At 37.4% G+C, this 13,704-nt stretch overlaps 1 protein-coding gene across 8 annotated transcripts in view; it reads right to left on the reverse strand.

Annotated features, from left to right (window-relative positions):
• The window catches only part of MTA3 (metastasis associated 1 family member 3), a 229,128-nt gene that overhangs the window by 55,232 nt on the left and 160,192 nt on the right, over window positions 1-13,704 (reverse strand). The gene's annotated exons all lie outside the window — the stretch shown is intronic.

A 13,704-nucleotide genomic window follows, 5' to 3' on the forward strand; every position in this document is an offset into this window, starting at 1 on the left:
TTTTTTGTTTGTTTTTGCCATGCCTGCAGCATGCAAAACTTCCCAGGCAAAGGATCCAACCCATGTTACAGCAGCAACCTGAGGCACAGCAGTGACAATGCCGGGTCCTTAACACAATGAGCCACCAAGAAACAAGGTGTGCATTTTTTAAAATGCATTTATTTGTTATAGCAACCCAGCCATGAAGACCTAAGACCTCCAGCTATTAAAATTAGAATCCAGTAAGTTTTACTATCCTTTTGATTAAAAATATCAGATTCAGAGTTCCCGTTGTGGTTCGGCATTTTAAGAACCCAACTAGCATCCATGAGGATGTGGGGTTTGATCCCTGGCCCTGCTCAGTGGGTTAAAGATTCAGCATTGCCATAAGTTGTGGCACAGGTTGAGGATGCAGCTTGGATCCCGAGTTGCTATGGCTGTGGCATAGGCTAGTGGCTATGGCTCTGATTCAACCCTTAATCTAGGAACTTCCATATGTCATGGGTGCGGCCCTAAAAAGACCAAAAAAAAAAAAAAAAGCCAGAGTTACTTCACTTCAGCTATTGTACAAGGTTGGCATAGCCTTCCTTAACAAGGGGAAAATATGAGTACATATCAAAGAGTAAGAAAAAAAATATTCTCATGTTGAATTAAGAGAATTATACACTAAGGAGAGATGAGAAAACAATGAAACTGAGAATGATGATTAAGACAAAATTACACATCCATGCTAAACATAACAAAAGAAACAAAACTACATATTCCCATAAAAATAGTAACTTGGCTTAAATTTTCTAAGACCAAGAATAGATGACTAGGCTTGCTTGGAATAGGCTAGGCCAGTGGGGGTACATAAATATTTTAAGGGCGAGTGATACGAAGAGTAATTTGAAAGGGGGAAAGATAGATTAGGATAATATAACTGGCTTTTTACAAAGTACCTTGGATCTAGCTTATTTTTTAAAAAATCCATTCATAATATGCATGCACATTTGCATGTGTAGCAGGAAACATGCAAAACAGGATGGTCAGCTCTGTGTTGGGGTAAGTATCTGGTGTGAGGCAACTTTGGTTGATGGGAAAATTTTGCCAAGTGAGAATTAGTTCTGTTTAAATTTTCTAACATGTGAAGTCTTACACCTTTTACACAAAGTATCTTTTAACAATTATTAAAATTTCATAAATGAGGTTAGAGTCCCATCTATGTGACAGAATGTTGCTTAAAAATTTAGCTTAAAAGCTATCCATCCCTAAATATCTGATAGGGACAGGGGACAGTTCCCTACAGGTACAAAAGCATAAAATAAGCTCTGATATCAGCTAAACTCTATTAAAGAGAAAAATTTATTAGCTAAAATACATATTAAAATATTTACACTGTGATACATTAAGATGCTGAATAAGGGTACAGAATATGAATTTGTTGACAGAGCTAAAAGCAGGGTTTGGGACAAGTTTATTAACAGTAACTCACTAACGGCTTTAACAAGGGTTGACATCTCACCTAAAATAAATCACTGGATTCCATAAAACAAAAGCAAACTAATTTCATAATCAATTTCCTAATTATAATCACAGCTAGGACTACACTGATCACATGTAGTCTCTTGCTGTATGTGTCACAATCATGGACGAATAACTTCAACTTTCAAGTGAATTTCTTCTTACTCTTCTGCAGCAGAGGTCACAAAAATGTTAGAATTGATCTTTATTCTTCCCTTGTGCTCTACAAACTTCAGAATCAACTAAATTTCGCTTTTCTAGCTAACCTCTCACTTCACAGGTTCTGTCATACACTCTTACGCCATCATCCCTGAAACTAAATAACTATTTAGATAACTGATCTATGAAAATGTAAAGATCAACAGCACTTAGGGATCCCTTCAATTAATAATATATTTCCATAAATGACTATTTTTAAAACTCCTAAAATTATAGTGGATAACTTAAAAAAATTAAATGATATTCTAAATCAACAATTATACAAATTTACTGTGCTGCTGAGATTGTTCAGGAGGTACAAGTAATTTTTATAATTAGCAGATGTGCTCTGAAATCAAAAATCACAAGTTTAAATGAGCTTTTTCTCAGTGGATATTATACCAACCACTCAACGTGTGAATGGATTTTCAGTCTTTTGTTCATGTTATATGAATAAAAATGTCTTACAGGCACTTTTAAAAATGATGATGGGCTTTAACTAACAAGGCTTCAAAGTACCAAAGTAGTATCCCAGGCTTCATTAAGTGACTGTGACCAAAATCCAAAGTGATCAGGTTGTTTTAAAGGTTCTGTTACTGGAGTTCTGTTGTGGTGCAATGGATTAATGATATGGCGTTGATGTGGTGGCGCCGGTTTGATCCCTGGCCTGGCACAGTGGGTTAAGGATCAGGTGTTGCTTCAATAGTGACGTAGTTGCAGTTGTGGCTTGGATGTGACCCCCGGTCCAGGAACTTCCATATGCTGTGGGTGTAGACAAAAATGGAAATAAATAAATAAAGGTTCTGTTGTGGGTGGGTGGTTGTTTGCTTCTGGCTGTACCTGCGGCATGCAGACGTTCTGGGGCCAGGGATCCAATCTGAGCCACAGCAGTGAAAATGCTGGAACTTTAACCTGCTGAGCCACCAGGGAACTCCCTCAAAGTTCTGTTCTTTACAGAGTATGTTTGTGTTGCTGAACACTGAAATAATAAGCATTTGCTTTTGGAAGACTAACTCCTGCGTTCTGTCACAAATCAGATGGAAAGAATGGGTCAGACTTAGGCTGAGTGCAGGCTATGAAACCTCCAAAGCCCACATTTACTACCACAGCCTAGAGGAGAGTGCAGTAATGATTAGTATGTAGAAAATAAAAATCCCATTAGACACAGGCATTGTGGAATGCCTAAGGAATAATTCTGTTAAAAATCAATGACCACCTTCACAAAAGAGGATCACATTATTTGCAAGGAGTCTGTATTAACTCCATCTCTCTAATACACATAGAAGATTCTTCTGAACAAACTTTTGTACAGTCCAATCCTACTGTAAAAAGCTACATAAGTAAAACACAAAATATACTTTCTAAAACAGAAAGACTCCAGTGGAGACTCACAGAAATAGGCTAAGAAAAGACATAGGAGTCTGACCTATAACCAACAACTTACTATTTATCAGTTAAGATTAAAGCCTCAAAGAGCTAGACATATAAGATAACATGAATTTTTATATGAATTTTGAGAAAAGTAACAATTTATGATAAGAGAAGTCAGAAATAATGAATGTTTTAGAAGGGGGTATCATTGACTGGGAAGGAAGATGAGGGAATCTTGTTTGTCATCTAGGTCTGAGCAATGGTTTATATGAACGTAAAAATTTTAAAGCTGTGCACCTACTTATAGGTATACCTCAATTTAAAATAAGATAAAGAACTTGAAAATGAAAGTCTCCAGATACTTTGCAAAGATACCATCTTTTCAATAGAAATACAGATACACACAAGATCCATTCAAATCTAAATTTTTAAAATCATAAGAACTCAGCACAAACTGTTCCTTCTGCCAAATAGTGGTGAAGGTGTTGTCACATTTCATCTCATCAAAACAGATGGAGATGACAAACAGAAATATTTTAGGAGAAAGACTGACAATGAAATCTTGGCAGTGGACTTCTCATCTTTTGTTCACTAAGCAGAATTACACCACGGTGAACTAGACTATTGTTCGGCAAGTGTTCACTCCCTCCCCGGGACTTCTGAGGGAGAGTATTCTTCCACTCCGTAGAGATTGTGACTGGCCATGTGACTCGGGTGGCCAACTGGATGTGTGACATTACAGAGCCTGGACATTATTTTGTGCATCTGGACTTGTGCTATTGACTTTTGTCAACAGAAGACAAGAGAGAAACAGACGAGATTTGGACCCAACCTGCAGCTTCACCCCTAAATCAGCCCAGTATAGTTTAATAGAACCCTAGACAATCTATAGAAATTAATGCTTGTTGTTATAAGCCAGTGAAATTCTGGGCAGTATAACAGATACTGTGTTTTCCTTTTTGAGAATTACAAGCTTATTCACCCAGTGCTAGAACAGCCTTCAGCTGTTGCTCCTCTCTAGACTGTCCTCAATTTAAGAAAGATTCATCCCCCAAGGTCACGCCCTCTTTTGGGGGCAGCCTGCATCCGATGATGCATGAATGTAAAGGCTGAGGCCTTTGTTCACACAGTGTCACAGCCCCCTTCTCCCTCTGTCCAATCCTGCCTCCTTCCCTTCCCTTCCACTGGTGTTGATCCCAAGGATACTCTCTAGTAAATTTCCAGCATGTAAATCTCCACCTCAGAATCTGTTTCCCTGGACCCAACCTGTAACATGTAACATTATTTTGGCAATGGCTAACTGATATGCACAAATACTCACTACTACTGACCTGCTCAGAATTCTATAAAAACTTTATATGTATAACTCCAGCACAAATTATAGCATTCGGAACAACAAATCTATTTTAAAATTAATGAGTGTGGAGTTCCTGTGGTGGCGCGGTGGTTACCGAATCCGACTAGGAACCATGAGGTTGCGGGTTTGGTCCCTGCCCTTGCTCAGTGGGTTAACGATCCGGTGTTGCCGTGAGCTGTGGTGTAGGTTGCAGACGCGGCTCAGATCCTGCGTTGCTGTGGCTCTGGCGTAGGCCAGTGGCTACAGCTCCGATTGGACCCCTAGCCTGGGAACCTCCATATGCCGCAGGAGTGGCCTAAAGAAATAGCAAAAAGACAAAAAAATAAAATAAAATTAAATTAAATTAAATTAATGAGTGTATGTTTTCTCAAGCAGAAATTTAAATTCTCATAAGTAAATCTCAAACCATGATCAAGGCAAAAAAAAGTTTATATAAAATAAGTATGCCATCCACTGTCGATTTTTGCTTCAATGCATAGTACCCCAAGCAAAATCCCCCATTCCTAATCAAATTTGTTAAGATTTACTGGTCCTTCACTCAAATCAACCTATAAAATACCCAGACCCGTGTTCTTATGTGTACTCATAGCTTCTGATTATTACCACCAGCAAGCTACAGGGGAGGCAGCCCTAATATCAGGTAACCCCATGGCCCTCTTATCATGAATATAATATATATTCTATTATATATATTATATAATTATTATAATTTTGCATATTTATGTTATATATTATATATAATTATAATAATATTATATATCTTATCATGAATATAACTGTGGGTTCCTCCCCCCTGGCTGCAATTCTAGACACAAACCAGACATATATAGAATATACCTCTGCAAGGACACTGGAGAACAGGTAATGCAGGCAAGGAGAGGCTAAGATACTTCAGGAAGAAGTATGAGAGGTGAGCCTGCACACTGACTCCAGCTTTTACTCTGAGGTTATTTTCTATGCTACAAGAGAGAACAGACCAAAAGCAAAGTTTGCTTCCTATTAAGCTGAGGTGAAAGTGGCTAAGACCTGTGCGCAAAATCCTTGGGAGGATTATATTCCAGGCCCTTTTAAAGGAAATCACAACATATTAAAATAACTGGTATTATAGATGGTCTCTGACCACAACCTCCAAACATGAACTCATTTCCTTGGAAACTAACTCCCAGATAAATGCAAAATTTTAAAGCAAATTAGGAAATAACAAGAACCAAATAATAATGAAAATACTGTACATTAAAATGTATGAGACCATGGGTGTGGCCATAAAAACAAGTAATTCAAAAATAAAGTGAAAAAATAAAATAAAATATATAAGATATAGAGGGACATTTAAAACCTTTTAAAAACATTTTTAAAATTATAGTTGATTTACAATGTTCTGTCAATTTCTGCTGTATAACAAAGTGATCCAGTCTTACATACATATATGTACACACATACAATTATTTTTCAGGACATTTATAATTGTAATTACTAATAATAGAGAAGTAGATAAATGAAATTAATGGGCCAAAAACTGGTCTTATAAAGCTGGGAAAGGAATATCAGGGTAAAGCCAAAGAAATTAGAAGGAAGAAAATAATAAAGAGCATAAATAAATTAAATAGAAAACAAACATACAGTTGTTCCCATCGTGGCGCAGTGGTTAAGAAATCCGACTAGGAATCATGAGGTTGCGAGTTCGATCCCTGCCCTTGCTCAGTGGGTTAACGATCCGGCGTTGCCGTGAGCTGTGGTGTAGGCCGCAGACGCGGCTCGGATCCTGCGTTGCTGTGGCTGTGGAGTAGGCTGGCGGCTACAGCTCCAATTAGACCCCTAGCCTGGGAACCTCCATATGCCACGGGAGCGGCCCAAGAAAAGGCAAAAAGACAAAAAGACAAAAAAAGAAAAGAAAACAAACATACAATAAGGAAAATCAACTAAACTAAAATCTCATTCTTTTTAGATACTACAAGAGAAATTTCTGGCAAAACTACCAAAAAAAAAAAAAGAGAGAGAGAGAGAGAAATGACGCATAAAAACAGAAATAAAAAGCTTTTGCCTTACATAGAACATTTTTTTAATTAAAAATAACTATGAAGAGTTTTCCACAGGGTTAAGGATCCGGTGTTGTCACTGCAGTGGCTTGGGTTACTTACTGCTGTGACACAGGTTTGGTTTGATCCCTGGCCTGGGAACTTCCACATGCTGTGGGAGTCCCCCACCCAAAATACTATGAAAGATTATGCTGCTAAATTTGAAAACCTGGATATGCAACAAGGTCTTTCTATATAGCACAGGTCCTATGATAAATCATGATGGAAAGGAATTAAAAAAAGAAATGTATAGAGAGTTCCTGCTGTGACACAGCAGCTTGAGGATCCAGTGTTGCCACAGCTGCAGCTCAGTTTCAATCCCTGGCCTGAAATTTCCATATGACACAAGTGCGGCCAAAAAAAAAAAAAAAAAGAATGGGTGTGTGTGTGTGTGTATAAAAAACTGAATCACAGCATTGTAAATCAACTTATTTCAATTTAAAACAAAGAAGAAAAAGAAAAAAATTTTAAACTAAGGAAAAATGGAAAATCTCCTGACATTACTAAAAAAGACTTAAGTATTAATAAAAACTTGTTCTAATTATTAATCAAATTATAACCACAACCCAATGGAGGGACATTCTATAAAGAAATGGCCTATACTCTTCAAAATGCCATGATCACAAAAGATAGAAACAACAAAGAACTGTTCGGGACTGAAGGAAATTAAAGAGAAATAACAACTAAATGCAGTAAGTGACTCTCTAGCAGATCTTTGATGAGGAAAAAAATGTTTTTCTATTATTACTATTATTATTTTTTGTCTTTTGACCTTTTAGGGCTGCACCCGTGGCATATGGAGGTTCTGTTTTTCCCTTCTTATAAAGGACACTGCTGAGACAACTGACAAACTTGACTAAAGCCTCTAGATTAGATAATAGTACTACAGCTATGTTCATTTCCTGAATGTGACAACTGTCTTGTGGGTACATAAGAAAATTTCCTTGTTCTTTTAGGAATACCTTCTCCTCCTCCTCAAATACATCCGAGAGCATGCAGGTTCGATTCCTGGTCTCGCTCAGTGGGTTAAGGATCTGGCATTGCCACAAGCTGCTTTGCAAGTTGCAAGTGCAGCTTGGATCTGGCGTTGCTGTGGCTGTGGCAAAGGCCAGCAGCTGCAGCTCCAATTCAACCCCTAGCCTGGGAACTTGAACATGCTGCAGTTGCAGCCTAAAAAGAAAAACAAAAAAAAAAAAGAGAGAGAGAGACTTCCATTCTGTAACTTACTCTCAAATTGTTTAGAAATAATGTGTATCGAGAAGGAATGATAAAGGAAATGTAGTAAATGCTAATATTTGAGGAATCTGGGTGAAGAGAATATAAGAAGTCTTAATGCTATTTTTATATCATTTCAAAATACAAAAATTACAAGTTTTAAGAAATTATAACCACAAGCCTTAACTTACACTTGTAAATCCAAATCTCTTCACCATTAACCCTAGATTAAGAAGTTAAAACAAATTTCATTATATTTCCCCATAGTTCAATTCTACAGTGATTTTCTAGTTCTTCTTATATTAGTGTCACAAGCATGGGATAAAAAGTAAAGTAAAAGGCGATGTATAGCCCCAACAAAAAAACAAAAACAAATTTAAGCTCAAATTTAAAAGAAACCATGGATAAACAGACCTTAACACATACAAACAATTCTCCTAGGACAGTTAGCACTGTCTCTACGGTTAAATTAACATCATTTTGAAATTCTTATCTGCAATAGGAGTTCCCGTCGTGGTGCAGCAGGAACGAATCCGACTGGGAACCATGAGGTTGCAAGTTCAATCCCTGGCCTCGCTCAATGGGTTAAAGATCCAGCGTTGCCTTGAGCTATGGTGTAGGCCACAGACGCAGCTTGGATCCGATTGGACCCCTAGCCTGGGAACTTCCATATGCTGTGGGTGTGGCTCTGAAAAAAAAAAAAAATCTTATCTGCAATAGATACACAAAAAGGAAGTATGCCTAATGTGGAATATTTTTGCCTTAAAGTTGTATTTTAGAAGGAAGGAAAAATTTCATGTTTCATTATTTTTTATTGCAGTGGCAGTCCACTAGTTCAAATTCTAATTTTACAGTCTTAGAAACAGGGATAGTACTCAAAAGTTTTAGCAAACTGAGTTTTCTTAAAGAAAAAGAAAAAAAAAATCACATGAATTCTCAATTGTATTCTCAATTGTATTATCAATTGAATTATCATTGTATATTCATTTTAAAGACCAGATTTTTGATATCTGTTGATGCCTAAAATATTAATCAAAAGATTTATATATTCTGTTGATTATAATTTCTTTAAATGATGTAATGACTATTATTTCCAATCCATACTCAATTCCCAGTACCCTCAAAGCCTTAAATGAAGCATATGATTTGAACCGGACTCACAAATAAAGAGAATGAAGTATATGGTTATTTAGCAACTAGCACTGTCACAAAAACTATCTGAAGAATAAAACTATTAATGGTTTAAATCAACTTTCTCTTATCAGGAAAACAAGTTCATTATTTTTTGTAAGTATCCTGATGTGAAAAACTTTATTGTAAAAATTACAGCTTGTTTTAAGGAGAAGATTTTAAACTATATAGTGATTTCCTTGTAACAATATACTGAAATGTATGGTTAATCACAGCATAATGACCACATTCAAACCTGATAAACTACTACAATGACAGTAAATATGGCATGCTAAAACCCCTTTTAGAGGATCAATAATACTAGAAAATCAGGGGAAAGTAAATGAAACTCAACAATGATGCATCATTGTTATCATCAGCTCAATAATAACAACTAATATTTATTGAGCTCTTAGATTGTCTCAGACACTGTTCTAAATGATTTGCAAGTATTATCTCGTTTAATCTTCAAGCTGATGCCACAGAGTAACTCAGAGACAGACTTTTCTGGAGGCTGGAAAAGGACACTGAAGCACACTTGCTTTCTCTCCTAGTGAGGATGACACCTCAGCATCAGAAGAGCCCAATATTTGTGAGCATTACTTTAAATGAAGGTGCATCAACTGCTGAATGAAATTTCTTCAGGGATATTGATGGATTTTAAAAAGACTTGTGACATAGCAATAAACTAGCTGCCATCCACTCAACCCAGATACCCAATGGCACAGTGAGCTCTATGCCCCTCAGAGAACCCAGGAGCCCACAAAAAACAGCCCCAAGGCATGCTCTGGAGAGCCTCTGCATTTCCATCAAGCCCTACGTGGTTGGCTACATACACCAGCAACTTAAAGGGATGTATCTGCACACCCTCTTCTTGTCAATACGTAACCTCCAGAAACGGGGCAGATAACTTTCCCTTGCAGATGAAGAAACTTGGACATAGCTAGATTCAATAACTTATATAAGGCTATATAGCTCCTAAGCGATAAATCTAGGGAGAAAAAAAAAAATCACAGAATCATAAAAGTATATTCATTTGTAAAACCTGTTCAAAGCAGGATTATTCACCAAGAGGAAAAGGCAGAAGCACCTCAAATTTCTATAGATATGGATAAACAAATGAATGGATAAACAAAATCTGATATGCACATATAAAGGATTATTATTCAGCCTTTAAAAGGAAGGAAATGCTGGAATTACTGTTGTAGCTCAGTTGGTTAGGAACCCAACTAGTATCAGTGACGACGCGGATTTGACCCCTGGCTTCGCTCAGTGGGTTACAGATCCAGCACTGCCACCAAACTGCAGTGTAGGTCACAGATATGACTCAGATCTGGCATTGCTGTGGCTGGTATAGGCCGGCAGCTGCAGCTCCAATTCAACCCCTAGCCTGGGAACTTCCATATACCACAGGTGCAGCCGTAAAAAGGGAAAAAAAGAAAAAAGAAGGAAATGCTGACTAATATGCTACAACATGGATGAACCCTGAAGACATTAAGCTAAGTGGCCAGTCAAGGGCAAATTTTATATGGCTCCACTTATATAATGCACCTAGAGTAGTCAAATTCATAGAGCTGCAAAGTAGAATGGTTATTGCCAAGGGCTGTTTTAAGGATCTGGGTTTTTATCCTAAATGCAATTAAAAGCCACTAAAATATATACAAGATAGGAGACAGAAAAAATAGGAGAAACATTTTTAAAAGATCAACTGAAATACACAAACTATAGACGTTCCAGCATGCAGTTTCCTCCCTACTAAATCAACACAGCCTAACCTCTCTCAGAACTACACTTGGCATCAGGAAACCTAAGTTTCTAATCTTACATGAGTTACTTAAACATTATCTCTAATACAAGGCCCCAAATAACTCAAAAAGCTTTTCCTCAAATCCTAACCTCCAACTTGTTTTAGTCCTCAAAGTCCAGGCAAAAGAGAAATCCAGTACCTATACAATCACCTGTCCTCTGAGAAGGAGGCTTCATTCCAGCAATAGCTCCCTAACAATGCACTCCACCCCTCCAATCACAAACAGGAAGTAACAGGCTACAACATCCACCAATAACAACTTAAGCACCTCAGGGTTTACTTTGTTCTAAGGAATTTTGTTTCCACAAGGGGCAGGGGTGGGGTGGGTAGGTGTAAGGATTACTGTAAACTGTTTGGTTTTTTTGGGTTTTGTGTGTGTGTGTGTGTGTATCGTACAGAGTACACTTTACATTTTAGTGAAAAAAGGGTTAAATCTATGAAGCCACCTTGGCTTCAATGTTTTAACAATTATAAATCTTACTACATGTCTTAGGACTAGCAACATTTTGAAATTCATAGCCCAGTGTATGTTTGTAACAGATCTCAAAATGAGGAAGTTAGATCCAGCGCTCCTGCAGGCAGCTTAATTACCTGCTCCCAAAATATTACTGGTGATTTGACAAGTGGCATACATTGCCTTAAACAGATGTGTCAGAGCAGGAATGCTGAAAGCTAAATGCAGTCTTCACAGGGCAAGCCACAAGGAGAATCACCTAGAACAGGCTACCCAGGCTCCAGCAGGTCCACAACCCAGCCCTCTCTGTGGTCTCCAGATCCATGGTCTGCTCACCTGATAGACAAAGGTACTAACTCATCTTTATAGGCCTGTAAACACTGAAAGAAAAATAAGAACCTGACTCTCCAAATTCAATTGAATGATGAATGAATCCATTTTCATTTAATGGCACAAAACAACTTAGCAGCCTTTCATATGTTCTGAAGACAATCTGCAAAACTCATTATCGACATACTATCAATTTTTAACCACTCCAGGCTTTTATAGAAGTGCCTTGAAATCTTATATTTTAACATCAAAGAAGAAGGCATAATATCCCCGGGCAAACAGGATTTATAGGTGTAGGTCACTGGAGTTCCCGCTATGGCACTAAGAATCTGAATGCAGTGGCCTGGGTTGCTGTTGAGGCATGGCTTCAATCCCCAGCCCAGTAGAGTGGGTTAAAGGATCTGGTGTTGCCACAGCCGCAGCCTGGATTCAATCCCTGGCCTGAAAACATCCATATGCCACAAATGCAGTCATTTTAAAAAAAAAAAAAAAAGCATTAAGTAAATAAATAAACATGTAGGTCATGGCATCTGAAGCAACAAAAGGTAATGACTTCCTGCTTTCAAGACTTCTAAAAGATGTCAATTTTATGCAACCAAAAATAATATAATCTTAACTCAAGAACATATAGAAAGAGTCCAAGTAAAGTTGCAACGAGACAGAGCAGGAAACCAAGGCACACAAATCCTGCAGACAAAAGAAGGAGCTCTTCAGTGCTGCCTGATCCAAGACAGCCAACAATGATATTTAAACCCAAGCCATTTGAACACGAATAAAACAGAAGAGGAAACCTGATGGAAAGAACTCTTCAGAAGGAGTCAAGATCCAAATCCTGTCTCTGAAAACCAGCTGTATAAACAAGACGAACGTAATTTCCTAGTGTCTGAGTATACTTTTGCTTTAAAGAACTATAATAAATATAATAAATTATTTAAGATACTAACATAATTAAAAAGTGACCGCACTGGGAACTGTGTCTAGTCACTTATGATGGAGCATGATAATATGAGAAAATAGAATTTGTACATGTATGAAAAAAAAAAGTGACCTACAGATTGCTAATACTAAAGGAAATAAAACAAGAGATGAAAACACTGGAGGGTATGAAAGTATCTGCCTAGAAGGAGCATAATAGCCAAGTATTACCAAAGACACACACGAAAGGATACTTAAACTAATTAAGGTATATAGGTGTATGCTCTCTTTTATGATGGCCTTCACTGACAGAAACAAATATTGAATCTTTAAACTCTGCCCTTTTCCCAAAAGAAATGCCTCCACTGTCCCTCCAGTTACCAGCAGTGGGAACCAGAGAGTCACTCTAGCTGCAACCTAGAGCCCACACACATCTGCTCTTCACCTATTAGACCCATTTTCAGGCAAATCAGCCCCAACTGTCACAAAAGCTCTGTCCCATCTCCGGAACAGGATTTCCACTCTGTTTTTTTTTTTTTTGTATTTAATTTTTTAAAATTCAAGTATAGTTGATTTACAATGCTGTGCAAATTACTCAGGATTTCCGCTCTTGCTCCTCAGTATAGAGGGAATTTGCTGCACTACTACAGGATAACATCCCGCTTTATGACCTGGGAAGCATTGTCTCATAAGAACAGTGTTAAATCACAACAGAGACTGGCTGCATAAGGAACAGTGTATCTATACAAGACAAGATCAAGAAACATTAGAAAAACCTGTAGACTCTTACAATGATATGAGAAAGTTTATATTATTAAGGAAAACATGGGGTAAAGGGGAGGCAAAATACAAAACTCTGTTTTAAATGACTTCAACAATGTGATAAAAATAAAGTACATGTAGGAATTGTCTTACCGGCTATCATAATTTATTACAAGGTGGTGTTTCCCACGGACAAATAGATCAAAGAAACAGAAGAGTACAGATTAAGAATCCTAAGCAGGAGTTCCCTGTGGCTCAGTGGGTTAAGGGTCTGGCACTGGCACGGGTTACATCCCTGGCCTAAGAACTTCCAAATGTCTGCTAATGTGGAAAAAGAGAAAGTAAAGAACCCTAAGCATATCTAAGACTGTGAAATAAAATAGAAGGGGAATTGCAAAATAAGGAAACAACATATTCAATAAAAGGAGTTGGGATAATTAATTTTCCATATGGAGAAAAATCAAAATTAGATCTCCACCTTACTCTACCCTGAAAAATAAAATCCAGGTATATTTATAGTCCTAAATGTGAATAAAGCTTTAAAAATATTAGAAAAAACTGAATAATA

Source organism: Phacochoerus africanus, chromosome 5 (assembly GCF_016906955.1).
Source record: "Phacochoerus africanus isolate WHEZ1 chromosome 5, ROS_Pafr_v1, whole genome shotgun sequence".
Classification (NCBI taxonomy): Eukaryota; Metazoa; Chordata; class Mammalia; order Artiodactyla; family Suidae; genus Phacochoerus; species Phacochoerus africanus.